The sequence below is a fragment of the Canis aureus genome, chromosome 24 (assembly GCF_053574225.1).
Source record: "Canis aureus isolate CA01 chromosome 24, VMU_Caureus_v.1.0, whole genome shotgun sequence".
NCBI classification, from domain to species: Eukaryota; Metazoa; Chordata; class Mammalia; order Carnivora; family Canidae; genus Canis; species Canis aureus.
Window position 1 is genome coordinate 42,091,114 of NC_135634.1, and position 19,258 is coordinate 42,110,371.

Sequence of the window (19,258 nt, forward strand, 5' to 3'; positions counted from 1 at the left end):
CCCCAGGTTCTCCTCCTGGTGAGGGTTAGCACTGTTTCTCCATGAGAGACAGCTCCTGTCAGGTGGCCCTCTGCAACACTGTGACTGGCACCTCCTCTTGCCCATTTAGATATAGCTGTGATAATAGCCCCTCTCTGATTTACCGTCCCTTGCTTTGCCATCTCTGATTGGTTCTTTATATGTCACTCTGTGTCAATGACAGTGACCTTTTATTTAAGGACAAATACACAGGAAAAAAAATTAAACTATAAAATAGTTCTGCTAGCTATTCTTCAAGGGACAGATGAACACTCCAGGGAGCATTTTGGTAAAATTTAACACAAGTATACATGCATATGTCCTATAATCCAGCAATTCCATTCCTGGGAATTTACTCATGAGAAAATTGTTACACATGTACAGAAGATACTTGTACTTGCATATTCATTGCAGTGCAATTTGTAATAGCAGAATAAGTTCTATGCCAAAACAAGGTCAGGAATAAATAAAGATTGTGCTAATACAAGGCAATTCTATTTGCACTTTAAAATAAGTGAACTAGTCTTGCATATATCAAGTTGAATAAACCTCAAAAAAAGTCATCCGAAGTGTAAAAAAGTTTGCAAAAGGTTATTATGGCATGATATCCCTTATGCAAATGTTTAAAGCATATGGGATTTTTAAAGTACTTTGGGAAAAATAAGGCTGAATGCTAACATTATGACTTAGGAAATATTCTTTTTTCTTTCTTGAAGTTTCTGTGCTCTCCTTTCTTCTCTATAATTAACATAAATTACTATTCCTACTCATTTCTCCCGTTAAACTTTCTCCTATCACCATTACTATTTTTACATAGGCATACTGTTTCAATATCAATATTCACTCTTTTTTTTTTTTTTTTGTAAAATTGCCTCTGATTTTCAAGACAATCAGATGAATTAGCTCCATGTTTCAGCTAAGGAATAGACATCATCACTGAAGCAGAGATTAAGTGACATTTCCAAGGTCGTATAGCATGTTAAAGGATAGGTGCAGACAGACAGGTTTCTGATGTTAAATTAGTGCTTTGTTTAACTTGCTGTTTCTGCAAGTTAGAGTAATGTATGCATGAGAATTCAATAAGTATTTTTATTGGCAGATAGAATGACAATGTCAATACCCAATAATCAATGGTTATACAACATTCTGTTCTAGACATGGTTCTAAGTGCATTAATCATGAACCACTTGGTCTTCTCAATAACTCTGAAAGAAACCTACCATCATTATCTGAATTTAACAAAAGAAGAAACAGGTACAGATCATTTGAGAAACTATTCACAGTCCCATAGGGAGAAGTGGCAGTGTTGGGACTTGAACCCAGGCAGTTCTAATTCAGAGCACACTTGCAACCATGATGTAGTCCTGCCTCATGAAAAAAATCCTTTTTCTTTCATATCCCCCTAGTAGAACTGATATGTGCAGTTACCCAAGGAAGCTTTCAAATTCTGATGTGATTTTAATGAAAGCACTCTCCAAGTGCTTTTTGACACTTTTCATTTAGTTCCATTTTGCTGAGCTTATTTCTCAGCATACTAGAGAATTTTGCTTGGCATTACCAGAAAATGACCCCCAAATTGAGCCATTGTGATAATTATTTCAAAATTTTCTTTCAAGTTTTGCTTTCATCCTTGATGGGCATTCTCCTGCCATTTTACTTAATCGTCTTTCTTCTGAAGGTGTCAGTGTAACTACTCCACATGCCATGATTAAATTGCCAACCTAAATGGGGGTTTAAGCAAGTTAAAGAAAAGAATAAGAAAAAGAAGAGAAAGAATATTCTAAGAGCAGCAAGAGCCTTATTTGTGAGTGTCTTTTGATATATGTATAAGAAAATATAATAATTCCATGCCCAAAATAACTTTATAGAAAAGTTATGCTGCTATCTTGGCAATATCAGTTCATTATGGATTCGTTGTTATGGCTTCATTCATGATGGGAAACACACATTTCCTAAGCAAATGAGCCTTTTGCAAAAAGTAAAAATCCAAAATTAACAGAAGGATATACAGTGCTTCTTAAATTCTACATATGAATGAAATCATATGGTGTTTGTCTTTCTTTGACCAACTTATTTCACTTAGCATGATACTTTCTAGCTCCAACCATGAAGTTGCAAATGGCAAGATTTCATTCTTATTGATGGCTGAGTAATATTCCACTGTATGTGTACCACATCTTCTTTATCCATTCATCAGTTGATGGACATGTGGGCTCTTTCAATAATTTGGCTCTTGTTGATAATGCTGCTATAAACAATCAGGTGCGTGTATTCCTTCAAATTAGTATTTTTGTATCCTTGGCTAAATACCTAGTAATGTGATTGCTGGATGGTAGGGTAGCTCTATTTTCAACTTTTTGAGGAATCTCCGTACTGTTTTTCAGAGTGGCTGCACCAGTTTGCATTCCCACCAAGAGTGTTAGAGGGTTCCCCTTTCTCGACAACACCTGTTTCCCGTGTTGTTAATTTTAGCCATTGTGACTTGTGTGAGATGATATCTCATTGTGGTTTTGATTAGCATTTCCCTGGTGATGAGTGATGTTGAATAGACAAAACAAATGAACATGGGGGGAAAAAGAGAGGAAAACCAAGAAACAGACTCTTAACCATAGAGAAAAATTAGGGGTTCCCAGAGGGGCAGTGCCTGAGGGTGGAGAAAATGAGTGTTGGGGATTAAGGAGGGCACTTGTTGTGATGAACACTGGATATTGTATATAAGAGATGAATCACTAAATTCTACACCTGAAACAAATTTTACATTGTATGTTAACTAACTGAGATGTAAATAAAAACTCGCAAGAAAAAAAAGGAGGATATGCAGTGAACTCTGGTCTTGATTCCTACACAGAGGCAACTGTTACTACTAATTTGTAGGGGTGTCTTTTCAGGTAAAATAAATGCCTTTATTTAGCTAGCCTTATTTTCTATGTAATGTTCTACATATTTTTCTTTAAAATATTTAAAAATATATCTTGGTGTTTATACATATGTATATGTATGGAGATCTTTTTATATCTACATAGCATTCCACTTACGGATGCATTCTGATTTCACTAGTACCCACTGGTGGACAGATAGCTCATTTAAAGTATTTTACTACTACCAGCAAAGCTGCAAGTCCATTCTTTCAAGCTTATTTGTGAGATGAACTTACAGTAGGATTTCTGGCTTACTTTCTGAGTAAATAAGGAAATGAATTTTACATTTATTTTTCGTCTAATTTTTGCTCATGGCTGTCACTATATGTGATCATTTGATTACTCTTACTTGTTCCTTTGTCTATTCTTCTTTATTAAAATGGTTGCTGATTGATAATAATAATAAGTTAGTAAATTTGTAGCATTAAAATAAAATAACTATTAAATTGAAACAGTATTTGGTTAAGTAATTTGTGTGGGAAATAGACTTCATTCCAAATGTTTTATGTAGTCATGATTAAAGGGATATTTGGAATTTGTGCCTTTTTGGTAGGACTAGAATATGTAAAAGACAACTGGGATACTAGCAAAGAGAAACATGTGTCATCAGTATGATTGGAATTGCTCGCTTGATGAAGAGTCACAGGGTTTTCTATTGTGGCGCCCTGAGAGATGAAGGGATAGCTGTGCATGTGTGAAATTTTTACAGAAAACAATGACTGGGCTGGGAATCCGAGAGATTTCCGTCAGCTTTCTTGATTGCTACTTGTAAACTTTTTTCCACAGATGTAGTTATGACCAGCACAGATGAGCCAAGCATCTGGGATCCAAAGGAGCCTTGCTTATCCTCCCTGTTCTCATCATTGAACACCTTGCACCTTGCACCTTGGCTTGGGTGATGCTGGAGTTGCTTTCTCTGGTGGCATCTGTAATCTACTGCCTCCCCTGCCATCTCTGCTCCTTCTTGCTGCCAGAGAGTGTGGGGCCTCCCTAATGGCTCGGATAAGGAGCTAATGTTTTTGTTTTTTTTTTTTCATCAGTTTGTCTCTTTGGATGCAATGGAGTTCAGATCATCATGAGTACAGATCACTATTTTTTAAAAAGATTTCTTTTTTTTTTTTTTTTTTTGAGAGAGAGAGGGATAGAGCAGGAGTTGGGGGCAGAGGGAGAAGAAGAAACAGACTTCCCCACTGAGCAGGATGCCCAATGCAGGGCTTGATCCTAGGATTCTGGGATCACGACCTGAGGCGAAGGCAGACACTTAACCCACTGAGCCACCCAGATGCTCCTAGATCACTGTTCCTGAAATTTATTTCACATAATAATATGCTAATTTCCATTCCACATTTTTCTCTATGCCCTTACAAAACCAACTTTGTTTTTCCCGAGACCTCTCTGGCGAGGCTAGAGAAGTAGAAAGTGAGTTTAATGTGTTTTGCCAAGCATAGTTTGGTTACATTTTTATCAGAGATCTGGGGCAAAGGGTGTTTTGAGAAAGGTTAATATTGAGCAGTGAGACACTGTGTAAATAATAACCAAAATACCAACTTCTTCCAAACCCCAAGTCTGTGTCTTGATCTTTTTAAAGTTTTCTTCCACCCATTAAGTTGGAAATACATAAAAACTTGAAATGTTTAACCCCAGTGAAGGCGATGTTTATGGCAAAGTACAAAGTAAAAATGCTTTACATGGTATAAAAGTATCTAGGACAAGTGTAATGAGTGTTCAAAAATAAACTTTAGCATTAATAACACTATCTACTTGGGTGCCTGGGTGGATCAGTCGGATGAGCATCTGCCTTTGGCTCAGGTCATAATCCCAGGGTCCTGGGATCGAGTGTCCCATTGGACTTCCTGCCCAGCAGCGAGCCTGCTTCTCCCTTTCCCTCTGCCCCTCCCCCTGCTCCTGCTCTCTCTCACTCTCTCAAATAAATAAATAAATAAAATCTTTTTTAAAAAATTAAAAACCACTATTTATTAGATATCATATTCTAGATAATTTATAAGATTTCAATGCTTATTTGAACACCAGTAGTTGAGTATAATGTCCTTCTGGTTGCCACACGTCTATGGAGTGAACAAGACGAAAATTGTCATGCCTCGTGATATGTTCACAGACATCAACTTCTTATTTGTGAAATGAGTTAAATGAAGAAATCAGGGTGATTATCAGTTTCAGAAAGGCAAACCCATGCCATCTTTGACCTTCAATGTGTAATAAGAGCTGTTGAACATCTAGAAGGGGATATTTAAAATGTATATTCTTTTTGTAAAATATTTCCTTTGATAAGTTTGTCATTTTGGGCCTTCTTTTCTTTTATTTTTTTTAAAGATTTTATTTATTTATTCATGAGAGACAGACAGACAGAGAGAGAGAGAGACAGAGACATAGGCAGAGGGAGAAGCAGGCTCCATGCAGGGAGCCCAATGTAGGACTTGATCTCAGGACTCCAGGATCACACCCTGGGTGGAAGGTAGGCACTAAACTGCTGAACCACCCAGGAATCCCTGGGCCTTCTTTTATAAATATGTTTTCCTATAGCCATTTGTGTTAAAGAAAGACACACTTTTATAGAAAAGTGTGAAATATATATATATATATATATATATATATATATATATACACACACCATGTACTCCAACGTTTTTCTTTATTAATTTGATAATGTGTCAGTACACATATTGTTCAGTAGTTCTGGGAGAATAAGGATAAATAAAGGAAACATTTATTCTTTTCTTCTATTTGCCTGATTGCTATTAGGTAGTCTCCACTTTGACTCTCACTTAATCCCAACCCAGTACTGAGATGGGAGTCAGTAGCCAGTCATTCACTGATAAGGAAGTGGACACTCAGAAAAATTAACTGATTTAATCTTTGACCTCAAAGATAATAAGAGGCAGAGAAGGATTTGAACCCAGTGTGTCTACTTCTAAATTCCTTGGTCTCGGCCCTTTTCCATGTATGTAAAGAAAAAGATGAAATCAGTCATGATCACTATTAATATTTTTATATCACTTATAATGTACCAGGTTTTATATTAAGTGCTGTTTAGGCACTATGTTGTACTTCTTTTGTAAAGGAAGAGGGAGGGTGTCCAGGGAAATAAGACAGGTTTCCCAAATCCATGCAAATAGAGAGGGAAGAGGAGGCAATCACACTGTGCTTACTTGCATTTCTGTTAAAGTGGCTGAGGTTCCACTCCACAGAAACAGAAGCAGGCTTAGAAGCAACTGCTCACTTCGAACATAATGGGTTATGTTTCCATAACATTAATTTTACACTTGCATTATATTTTTGTTGACTATACTATATAACATTTTCAAATATTATCATTTTGTACCAAACCTTTATTTCTCAAATCCATTTGAATTCCAATAAAAAGTACTGGCTGTCTCGCTATTATGCAAATTGCCCCACAAAAGAAAGAATTAATGGATGCACGCCCAGCACCAGTGGTCTTACCACTGCCATCATTGCTATGCTTTTAAAACCATCTTTGCTATAATTTCAGGTTCTCTCTTTTCTTTAAAGTCATAAGTGGTTGAAATAATCCATATAAACACTCTGCACTATGTTCCCTTAGGATAGTGATATAATTTCTACAGGAGAATTGGAAGCTGCATACGTGAAAAAGTTAAATTTTTGGAGACATTTCATTTCCTTTTATTAAATCTTTTAATGCATTCGAACAAAAAGACATGTATTATAAATTCAGGAAGAATCTTGCCACCAGTGCAATGAAATAGAACTTAAGGTCCTCTCAGGTAAGGGATTTTCAAGTTAGATCAGTAGATATAATTTTCTTTAATCACTGTTCCTAGCAAATAAATAATACATTTGCCTGGGAAATTGTGGGATTAATGTGTAAAGAGAAATACCCCAGTAAGTTGTATAAATGAATATTTAAATGTCACAGTTGATGTAAATGTTTTACCATCCTATCCCTTATCAAGTCACTAGACAGATGATGGATAAAATTGATAGAAAACATCCTCTTTACCCTCTTTATCCTTAAGACCTCAATAATCTTACCAGCATACGATTTTCTCATTATTGTTTCCAGAAACTTCATGTAACTTTCCATTCTGTAGAAGTCAATCTTTTATCTCAGAGACACCTTCTCCAGTCATTTGTAGAGTTAGGTATTGGGTATCTCCTATCAGCTTCCTTTTTTTTTTTTCCCCTTCTGGAATTTTTAGGATTTGCATATTATGTTTGTGAAATCTATTCTCTAGCTCTAATATCTGTGCCTTCAAATTGTCTCTTTTTTCATGTTTTGGTCTGTACTTTGAAATAATACTGCTGCCCTCATGCTTCCAGGCCACTAATCTCAATCTCAACAGCAAACACCTCATGCTTCCACTCATCCTCTGAATCTTCTACTTCAAATATTAGTTTCCATTTTAGAAAGTCTTGTTTTGTCCTGAACCAGAATGTTCATAGTTGTTCTTCACCATGTCATTATTATATGTGATGTTGTCTGAGTTCTGAACTGTCTCCTCCAGAGGCTCTCTTTGACCTGGTACTCATTCTTTCTGACCTTCCTTTGCTGGCTGTTTGGGTGATTATTTCCCTAGAGTTCTCTCCAGGAACCAGCTTTGGTTGTGAAAGCACCCCCAGGGCACAAACTCTCAGAAAGAATGAAAGTTGAATCACCATCTACTTTTGTGGGCCGGAGGTTTGCGAACAGGCAGGCAGCTGGAAAAATCCTACCTGCTTTTCTCATACTCAGAAGTAAGGAGAATTACAAAAGTAGTTCACCTTTTCAGCTCTGCCCTTTCTTTTGAAAATTGAGGAGACCATCCAGGCATGAATATGTACATGTACACACGCATACGCACACAGGAGCCCAGTGGTGTCCCCTGCAAATCCCCAGAAGTCTGCAGATTTCTGTAGGCCAACTTCTTTCCTATCACCCCATAATTTCTCTTTAATGGGGATCTCGTGAAGCCCAAGGCAGGAAAGCCCTTCACAAGTCTCTTCCTGGGCTTTCCTCACTCTCCAGTGCTAAAGAACCATACCCAGGAATCTCATGCCTCCCACAGCGATTTGGATACGTGAGCCAGAAGTAATCTTGTTGATAATGGAAAGAAAGAGTGATGTATCCTCTGAAACTTTCCTGAATCTCTGTATCTTCTCTAAGTTTTTCTCTTTACCATTTGTATTACAAGTTGTCAGTAGGATAGCTGACACTGGTATCTAATTTCTATTGGCAATTCTTCATTGCGGGAGTCATCATAAATTCAGCACATGTTTGTGTCTTCTGTTGCTTCTATAAATGACCTGCCCTTACTTATAGTCCATTTTTCTGCCATCTATGAAGCCAAAACAAAAGTGTGGTAGGATACATAATTACATGGTAAATGCTTTTGATGCTTAAAGGAAATTATCTTAAGATTCTCAGTCTTCCTTGGAAGAAGCAGACTAATGCCTGCTCTAACCTTAGTTGAGACTATGTGTAGTTTCTGAATTTGTTCCAGAAATGAGAAAAAGCCAGGGGGTGCTATAAAGCCTCATGGGTCAAGGTCAACACTACTTCCTTCTTTTAAAAAAGTCTCTTTAGGATTATGAGCAGCACTGATACAAAGAGAGAGGGGAATATTTTTGCCTGTGCTTTTAGGAGTACAGCTGGAAAAAAAAATAGCCACAAACAACATTCCATTAAATAGAAGGAAAAACAAGGAGGACATGAGAGAAATGGAAAAAAAAATCCTTTTAATAATGTTATGTTGCTGTGTTCTGTCCTTTAATGATAATAATCTGAGGGTTCGTGTCTGTTAAGTGTATTTATTAGTGCTTTCCGGAGACAAGCATTGTGATCTAAATTAATGGGCACACATATCCTAGTCCTATATTTTCATTAATTTATAGTTTACTGATTTGGAGGCACAGACATTTTAGAGTCAGCACACCAGGAAATATCTTGCATGGTCCCTTCTGTTTTTTTTTGGAAGTGAATCAGTATTGTAAAATACCATATTTCCCAATTAGTTTTTCACCACCGTGTAACAAGTTGGTACAGTTAAGGCTGAAAATGCCCCCACAGCACATATAATTAGCCCTCTAATAAAGATTTGGAGGGAAAGAACATGCTAAAATGTAAAGGTGGAACAGGTGTTTTAAGCATCTGTTCTCTTGCAGTGAAGTATTCCTACTTATTAAACCAGAAAATCCCACCCTTTTTTATTGCTTGTACATTTTGGATGTGGTGTTGCCATTGTTGTTTCTCATCTCAAAAAGAGAAAAGAAAGCAAGTATCACAGGAAAATTAATTGAAAATCCCCATAGCTCACTGAGATATACACCATGAGTAAAGTCATGGCAGATGAGAAGATTGTCTCCCACTGCCTCCATGTGACTCCCTGTGGCACAGTCTGAGCTTGCGAGGCCCTGTGATTTACCTTTGTGACACGTACAGCAGTAATTCAAACCAATTCATCCTGGACACAAAGCACAGAGGCTGTCTGAGCCATGCAGACTTATTACAGTCTTGTCTTTGGAGAGGTGTCTCAGCATGGTTGTGTACCTATAAAGTGTGGATGTAGGGCCATAAGCTGACAACATTTTATGAAACCAGATACCTCATTTTTCTCAGGTATATTTAATCTTTCCTTTGCTATTTCCAAGAGCTCAAGGCCCAGACTTGAGGGCAGCCTTGGCCTGAACCTTACGAACTTCCAAAATAGGATTTTAGTACCTCTGGTTTCCATTTGCCCATTCATTTACTTAACAAATATTTAGTAAATTCCCACTTTGTGTAGGATGCAAAGCTAAGTGCAGAATTCACAGAAATGGAAAAGACAGATATAATCCTTGTCTCATGGAGCTTTTTGGCTAAGAGCTGTGGTGGGCGTGAGGTAGAAGTTATGCAAATAATTACAGTCATGGCAAGTACTCAAAGGAGAATTACAAGGTACTATAAAAATACAAAGCAGGGGACCAGGATAAAAAATTGGACGGATTGTCTGAGAATGTGATGTTTAAGTGGTACACTTTAAGATGAGTGGGATGTAGCCAGGTGAAGATTAGGAAAAAGAGATTGTCAAGGAAATGAAACAGCGTCGCCAAAACTGTTAGTGGGAGGAGCAGGTTGAGTTCAAGCTTCATTGTGATTGGAGCATAGAGGATGAGAATGGCACAGGATCTGTGTCAGTCAAGGGGTTACAAACTGGATGAGGATCTCAGATCATTATCAAAAGTAACAGGATACTACTAAATTGAATTGAATTCCAAGCAGAAGGGATGGTGATTAGCATTTAAAAAGCCTCCATCTGGTTTCTAAGCAAAGATTCCATTGGAGGGGTTGGGTTCTGTGTGTGAGAGATGCCAGTAGGAAGCTATTGCAGGAGGTGGAGTGAGGATGATGGTTCAGTTGTCTAAGGTGGTGATGGAATGGAGAAGAAACGGATCTCTTTGAGAGATATTTTGACATCAGAAGCATCACGATGTAGTAACTGAACAGAAGCAATGGCTGAGGGAGTATGGGAGCCAAGAATCATTTCCACACTTCCAGCAAGAGCAATAGAGTTGATGGTGGCTTCATCTACTGAGAGAAGAAATTCGGGAGGGAAAAGAAAGCAAAGATATTTGGGAAAAGACCATGGGTTCAGTGTTAGCCACATTGAGTTTCAGGTGCCTGGAGATTCCTCAGCAGGCATGTCAACAGTCAGGGGCACATAAAGCCTCAGCTATGGAAATAAATCTGTCCCAAAAAAAAAACATTTGACAGAGACATTATATTTGGCAGAAATATTTTGCTATTAGCATGAAGATAGTAAAGGAAATCATAGGAGTGGATGTGCTATGATAAACTGGAAAAACTAAAATTGGAAGAATGCCTAGTGCTGAACTCTGAAATTTTCTAAACAGCTTCAGTGAGTGGGGAAGAGGTAGATCTTTAAAAAAAAAAAAAAAAAAAGATTGAGATATTGGAAGGACAAGTCAATAAAATGGAATTTTTCTAGGAACACTTGTCAATGCCATGTTCTGTGCAAAAATTTGGTTGAATGAAACCTGGAAGGCATCCACTTTATAGTATCACATGGAGGCCAACTTAGTGGGGCACTCGTGGGACATGAGGATGGTCAGATCATGTGTAGTATGAATGGTCCAAATGGTCATTGAGGACAAAGGGGAGTAAGAGAAATCTTTTGGTCACTTGACCATGAAAGATGGGGTTAGGGCCATATATTGTGGGGCAGGGGTATGGTTGGCACATAGGTAAGATTGGTTTTTGTTTTTATAATTGGAAAAGCTTGAAATGTTTAAGTGCTAATATGAAGGTGACAGGGATGAAGCAGCTGACAATTCAGAAAAGTCTTGTCTCCATTAGCATGGGAGGGTGAGGCTACTTTAGGTTTGTATGTTTGGTTGACACTAAGATCCACCCATTGGCTTATCTTTCTCTGAGAAAGAAGAGCCACCGTCTTCTGTCAAAAATGAGAAAAGAAGAGGAAGCCATGTAAGGGTGGGTAGAACAAGGAAATTGTAAGAGATTTGTAATAGATATTTAGGGAGGAAGAGTGATCCAATGAAGAAATAGTAATTGAATTGTTGAGGAGGGTGAGAGCCCAGTTCTTTTCTCCTGTCCTCCCCTACCTTCCCTCTTTATAGAATTGCAATCACTGTAAAAAGCCAGATTCCAGAAAACATGTGATAAACTTACACTGGTGTGTAAGCAATGAGTATAATATATGACTTAGTGTACTCTTTTGCCCTGAAAATCTGTTTTTTAGTAGGGGTTCATATCATAAGCTAATAACCTCCAGATAATGAAAATACTAGAACTGGCCAGCCTCTGGGAAATATGTGGGGTGGAGAATATTGTTGGCTGGAGGGTCTATAGCCCACCAATATGCAGACCAAGGGGCAGACTGGAAGGCTGGAGAAGCTCATCAATTGTCCCGCTGTTTCAAACCCAAGTCAACAGCTATTAGTACTTATATTTTACTTTGTCTATGAGTTTCTTTTATCAGTAGCTCTGTAGGAGATTGGGAGACTGGGACACACTCCAAGACATGAACCCTGGTGAAATTGTGCAGAAGGAAGCACTGGGAAACCAGGGAGCATTTCCATCCTGGAGGAGAGAGAAGCTCCAAAGCAAGAGGAAGCAGCAATTGTTAAAGCTTGATTTGAGCTTTACGTGCAGGATGATGTTGTATATTATTTAAATGCTACAGTTTCAGGTATGGCCTCAGGGCTCTGAAAAGAGCAGTTGTCCTGTCAATTCATTGTGACAGTGGGGACTGCAACCGTATTTTCTCAAATGCAGTGCAATTGTCATTTGGCCCTGTCAGCTCCCAGAATAGAAATGTCCATGCCCTGGGAATAGCTAAGGGGAAGAAGGGCTTTCCTCCTGCTCCTTTTATAGAATAGGAGTCCTGAGTCTTCTACTCTGCATTAATTTGTGGAAGGCTCTTCTCAGCCCAGATCCTTAAATCTGTTTTGAAGTTTGAATTACGAGGCTGCATGAAAGTCAGGATAGGCTGTGTCATTTTTAGGGACCAGTGCAAAATGAAAATGTGGATCCCCTTGCTCAATGATTATTAAGAATTTCAAAACTGCACAGTTGGCCCTAACCCAGGGATGCAGCCCTTCTGAGCAGGGCCTCTGGGCCACCCTACAAGTCACACACAACCATGAAGCAGCCTTGGCGGTGGGACTGTGGTAACTTCACCCTCGTTTCCTTTTTTTTTTTTTTCTTTTTTTTTAAGAGACAGAGTGAGTTGGGGGCAGGGGTGGGCAATAGATGGGCAGAAAAAATCCAAAACAGGCTTGATGCCCAGCTCAGAGCACAAAGCAGGGCTTGATCTCATGACCCCAAGATCATGACCTGAGCCAAAATCTAGAGTTGGAGACTTAACTGACTGAGCCACCCAGGTGTTCCCATCCTAGCTTCTAATTCCGGCTTTATCATTAACCCGTTGACCTGCTGCACTCATTTAGCTTACCTACCCTCTAATTCCTCAACTGTAAAATGTAAAGTTCAGACAAAAATTAATTAAGCATCTGTTTTGTTCAATTACTATGCTAGTCGCTGTTGCTATTTTGCTATTAAAACTAAAATCTCAACCATGACCCTCACAGAGCTTATGTACTTAGTCTCTGAGGCAACTGAGAATAAATAAATAATTTTAAAATTAGTGACTTAATTAAAAATATGATGAGAGCTACCATGGGGAAGTACTATGGACTGTGATATATGTTCCAGGAGGCTTAAGGCAGTTTTAACCTGATTTGAGCATTTGTCAGTTTCACATCTCTTTATTAATAGCGTTATTTCCAATAATTAGATAATCATTTAGTGCTGGGCACATAATACCTGTGTTATATTAACTCTGTTAATACAATTACTAGATGAAGTGGGCACTAATAAAAAAAGAAAGCATTGAATCATTATTTTGCAAATGAGAAAATAAAGCACAGAGATAATAAGTAACTTTTCAAAGATTTGGTAGGTAATGAACGGTGGAACCAGTTTCCATCCCAAGCTGAGTCTTGTGGCCAGAAACTGGAGACTTTATGCTGGTGTCCTACCTCTCAGGACATAAAAAATGATCACTTGGTATAATAAATAAAACCAGGCAGCCGTAGTTTAATCCCAGAGAAGGAATTTGGAGACGTATATTTTCTTTCTGGGTTTTCATGGACTGCCTGGTGACAAAGTCTCCAAATACATTTGTCCTTGCATTTCCTCCTTTCTAAGCCAAGAGGTCACTTCCCAGGGATCAATGTGTATTAAAAAAAATGTAGATAAAAAAGTTCTATATCTTACAGCATTTGCAAGAAGAGAAAAAGAGATTACTGAAAGCATAAACACTCATTTACTATGATCTGCCTATTACATCTTCTTCTATCTACCTACTTATCTACTATACACAGTTATATAAATGATACTTTACTGTTATCTAAATCAATACTTTTTCCAAAATGTAATTACCATTTACCTAAGAATACCCAATGAATAGTTAAATTCTACTGAACACCAATGTCAAGCTGATCTGGGTGGATTTTTCTTTTTTAACTTCTATTATTTTCCTTCTTAACTTAAAATCTTATTTCATAGCTTATTTATATGAGAACCATTTTTCAATAGTTTCAATCTTTAAAAATGTTTTTTTCTTATCTAAATCACATTTTTAATTTTTTTTACATTTTTTTGATTTTTAAAAATATTTTCACTGTTGTCTTTAAAAAACTTGAATTCCTTGAATTCATATTTGAATGTTTTATGCAATATTACATAATGAAATAATTGTTCACTCTTTAAAAATAATATTTTGGGTTTGCTCTCTTTTAGGATCGTGCAATGCTAAAAAGAACACTGTTTCTCATTGGTGTCCACAAGCAGGGAAATGCATCCACTAGAGCCCAAAAGTACTTTAAAATTTGCATGTTAATTTTTTCCCATATAATTGTTGGCTTTTGACATTTGCTTTTGGCAGTAAGAGTTCATTTGCCCTTTGCTTACCATATTCATTTAGTTTCCTTTCTCATCTTTGTCCAATGGTTTCTGTTATACTTAGGCTGAAAAAATATATTACATACCCTTTATCAAGTTGTAATACTGTACTCCATGACAGATGTATTGCTCAGTAGGAATTATAAGGATCACACGCCAGGATGAATAACTTCCCTACCCATCCCCTCCTGGTATTCTGCATCTCTTATAATATAGTCAAGAAAACAGAAACCCAAAATCAGGAAATTTGAATCTCTTGTGATAAAAAAGGCAGTGCTGTCTTTGGTATGGGAAGATAGAGAAACAAATTGTATTCTATATTCCTGACCTGCTACCAATGTCTTCTTTTATGAAGCAATTTTCCATGTGAAATTTGAAACTAGAAAACAGTCAGAAACATGAGCTTTGTGTCTGTTTTTTTGGGCCCTGGTGTTAGATTGCTTTTTGAATAGTTTTTATAGCCAATTTAGGAGTTTCTTATCTAGACAGCATTTTTTATTTTTAGTTTGTTGTATGATTAATCGATTCTCAGGGTCTCTGGTGTTCATCTGTAAGAAAAGAGCAAACATGCTGATTCTAGAAGAGTGGCGCTAATGGACACTTAGAGGAAATATAAACAAACAAAAAATGGACAGAGTTAAATCAGGTACAGACTGGGGCTTTTTATATTTTTAGCATATATGATTTTCTTTTATACTTTTCTTTCTGCAAATATAGCATCAACTGATTTCCAGAGTGGCTATTTTCCCAACTGCAAATTGGTTTCATTTGCAATAACAAAAATATGCATTACTACATGATACATGCCAGGCAGGAAAGAAAAAAAAATAAAAAGAGCCATGTATACTGAAACAGCTAGTCAGAGTATAAGCAATGTAAGAATTTGAGGAAAGTATAAATAGGGATCCTTAGAAATGTTGTCATATGAATTCTAATCATTTCTATTTGCTTCAAAAAATTTGCTTCAAAAAAGGCTTTTGAGAATCATTTAGATTAAGCACATGCTTTGCCCAATCACAGGAAGACCAGTAGGCTAATATCACGATTAAAATCACACATAATACTGAGTCATCGCCATATAACTTGTGTGGGTTCTCTCTATATAAGTATGTGTATGTGTTTGCTCTAATTCCACAAAATTCCACAACCTTCTGTGACTCTTGACACTAAAGGGATAATTGGAATATAATGTATACCGAGCTACCAGCTCTCATTCAGACAGAGCAGCAAATTCAAATAAAAACTGACAATTATTGGGGCAAGAAAATGTTCCAGAATGTAAATTGTTAGAATGGATCACCTGCTAGGAAAGCGGAAGTGTGTCATGTCAGCACAGCTCCCAGAACTGTGTGAGAACCAGATAATTTTCGAAGGGACAGAAATATAAATGGTGACAAAGGCCACTTCTTTCCTTAAGGCAATCTTCCAACCATGCCTAGAATATAATTTTTTCTTCTCAGACTGAAAATGTCAGGATCCATGGCCTTTCCCAGTGTGTGAAGAAGGATTAGAGGTATCTTTGGGAAGGGAAGCGAGAAAAAGCCAGAGGGAACCTTACCAGTTGGAAGGCATGGTCTGAGATCTTGCTAGGAGAACGGAGAGGGGTGGCTGAGCAGGGTCCCTAATGGGGTCACCAATCCAATAGGAACACTACCAATTTAGCGTGGAGATTCCCTCAGGCCGAAGGTCCCATCCCTCGCCTCATCAACCGCCCAGGTGGGTGGGTTGCCCTGAGCAGTGTCTGTTTGTGGGATCTCAACAAACTTGTCATTCTGTGTTTAGTCTTTCCAGCTTGCTCCTTGTTCCTTTTAAGAAATCTGAACAACCGTGGTTTTATATTAGGTATCAATGTTAGAAAGAAAACGGATCTTCAAAATTATCCTCATAACAGCCAAGTGGAATATAATAATGTATTTGTGAATCGTGTTTTGTGAAACTGAGGTGTAGCAGAGCATGAAATACATTCCCTTTTATAAAAAGGTAATATTTACAACAGAAAATAAATTTTTTAAAAAAATTCTGCACATCAGAAAGGGCTTTGTAGAGTAAGAACAGCTGCCAACTTAGCATGAACAAATCTAGTTCATGCTTTGGCTTCATGCCTGGAAAATGATCTGTCGTCCTCTTTCCCAGCCTCTTTCAGTTATGTTGTTGTTGTTTTATTTCCTTGTTTTTAACTTCCCCTTCTCACTTGTCATTTTTTTTTTTTAGAAACAAATGGCTTTAGAAATATTCAAAGAAATATTCAAATGGATATTTGAACATTTTTTGAACAACATACATCCTGAGCTAAGAGAATATGTTTTCTACTAAATCATTCTGTTCTAGATTTTGCACCCAGTATCCCACATAAGTAGCCCAAGAATGATTCAAAGTGGTAAGATTATCCTCATTGTTCAGACGAGGATAGTCTGGTGTGTTTCTGGATGGGTTCTTGATGGCGGTGACCAACAGAAGAGGAATTGAACCCCACGACACTCTAGCCACACCACCTGCAGGCCACAAAAATCAGTCACAGGGTCATTTAGTTACAGATCTATCTTTTCATTTAAGAATTGATTTCCGGGATGTCCGGGTGGCTCAGCGGTAGGGCGTCTGCCTTTGGCTTAGGGCGTGATCCTGGAGTTCTAGGATCCAGTCCCACATCAGGCTCCCTGTGGGGAGCCTGCTTCTCCCTCTGCCTATGTCACTGCCTTCTCTCTGTGTCTCTCATGAATAGATAAATAAAATATTTAAAAAATAAGAATTGATTTCCTTTCAATGTTAGATGTCAATACAGAAGTTTCCAGTATTTTTTCTAGGAGAGGCAACTCAAAATATTCCAAGTCAGGCTACCAAAGTGAGTTCTCAGGTAGAAACACATTTTATCTCTGTACCCTGTCGTACCACTTCTGTGGGTTTGTTCCCTGCAGTTCACTGTCACATCCCCTATGGATAGACAACCAAAGAGCCACAATGTATTTAGTGTAGAACATGGCACTATAGAAATGCTTACCAAGATTTGAAATATTCTCACAGTAGGCTAGCACAGTGGACATATTGATTTCAGAAAAAAAAAAAAAGAAGAAGAAAGAAAGACTCTACAAACCATGATGGAATGATTGAGAAACAAACCGATTATTATTATTATTATTATTGTTATTATTATTATTCACACTGCACTCCCATCACCTGTGGGTAGGCAGTAATTGGTCCACAGAGCAGTCAACAGCACAACAAAAGTGCCAGTTTCATCACTCCTAGGTTCAAGAGGTACCACTGGGTATGCAATGGAATACACCAGCAAGGGAGCACAGAGGAAGAATCCATGCCTTCTCCGCATACCCACCTCACCTTCAGAAGGTTCTCTGAGTCCAGGGGGAGAGAAGGAGGGTCTGGAATATAAAAAGCTTTAGAGGAGGAGTAGAAGCTATTCTTTGTGCTCTCCTCAACTTGGTATGATCCTGGGGAACACAAAACAATAGTGAGAAGGAAAGGGGTGCCGGGGTGGCTCAGCTGGCTAAGTGTCTGCCTTCAGCTCAGGTCATGATCTCAGGGTCCTGGGATGGAGCCCCTCATCGGGCTCCCTGCTGAGCAAAGAGTCAGCTTCTCCCTCTCTATCTACTCTTCCTTCCCTCCCACCCCACTGCCCGCTGCTTGTGGACTCTCTCTCAAATAAACAAATAAAATATTTTAAAAAATAGTGAGAAGGGAAGCACAGTATCATTTCCTCCGATGACTAAAAGAAACCAGAGAACATAAGCCCCATCACCCCTTCATAACCTTGCTCTTGAAGATGGAAGTCCAGCAAATCTCTCAGGCCACCCAGCCACGGAGGGGCACGTGTGAGGCTGACATGTCCCATGAGCCCAAGAATCAGGCCCAGAGGATCTCACCTCCAAAGCTCGCTCTCCATGCCAAGAGAGGGACGTGCAAGTTTCCCAAAGGGAACAGGTTGTCTCTAGGAGAGTAAGTCACAGTGTCTACCTGGCACCCATAGCAGTGTAGAGCCAGGGACTTTGCACAGGGGTTGCAAGGGACATGTGGGATCAGAAGAGGGTGTTGTGTAGACTTTGCCTGAGCTCCCAGCAAGGAACCTGCGGTTGAACTGTACAAGTTGCTTTTGCCCATCCAGGAATGTGACTATGACAATTTATCCCATGAAAAGCCATTCATCTTAATCCAGATTAAATCTCTTCAGTGTTGCGAATGTGGTGTAAGAAATAAAATCCTAGGCTGGCAATATTGGAGTACTCTTCTACCTTGTTGCTGAATTACTGACTGCCCCCCTTGTGTCTATGTCCCCAACTGTAGAAGAGGGACTTCTAGAAATTATCCTACTTCCCAAGGACAATGTGACGATTACGTTGTTCGGAATGAATCATTATAATTCAATCTTCTTCTCCCCCGAGCAATTTTTTCTTCTGTTTGCTTGGAACTCTAAATCTCAGGGTCAGAACAAAAAAGAAAGGCTTGGACCAGGTAGCACTGTTTTATCTTCTCACTGGTTGTCTTAAGAGTGTTCTACTTATAACTCAGAATTAAATTTGTCTCTGGAACCTGATACCAAGGGAAGAGAGGAAATGTAACCAAGTGGCCAGCCTGATTAAAATGATTATTAATTCTACCTGGGGCAAATGATGTATCTCTGGGTGCGGACTAGAGAAGGTGTCATCAGCAGTCATGATGTAATTTTTCTTAAAAGCATGGGGGAAATAGATAGTTTTCCTTTTTCTTTAAGGAGGGAATAAAGTCTGAGAAGCATTTGCATGACTTCATTGTTCCTAAAGCCAGCAGGCATTTACCCAGCACCGACCATCTCAGGTGTGGCAGGTGAAACGGGAAGCGAAACAGACCAAAATTCCTGCCACCTTGATAGAAA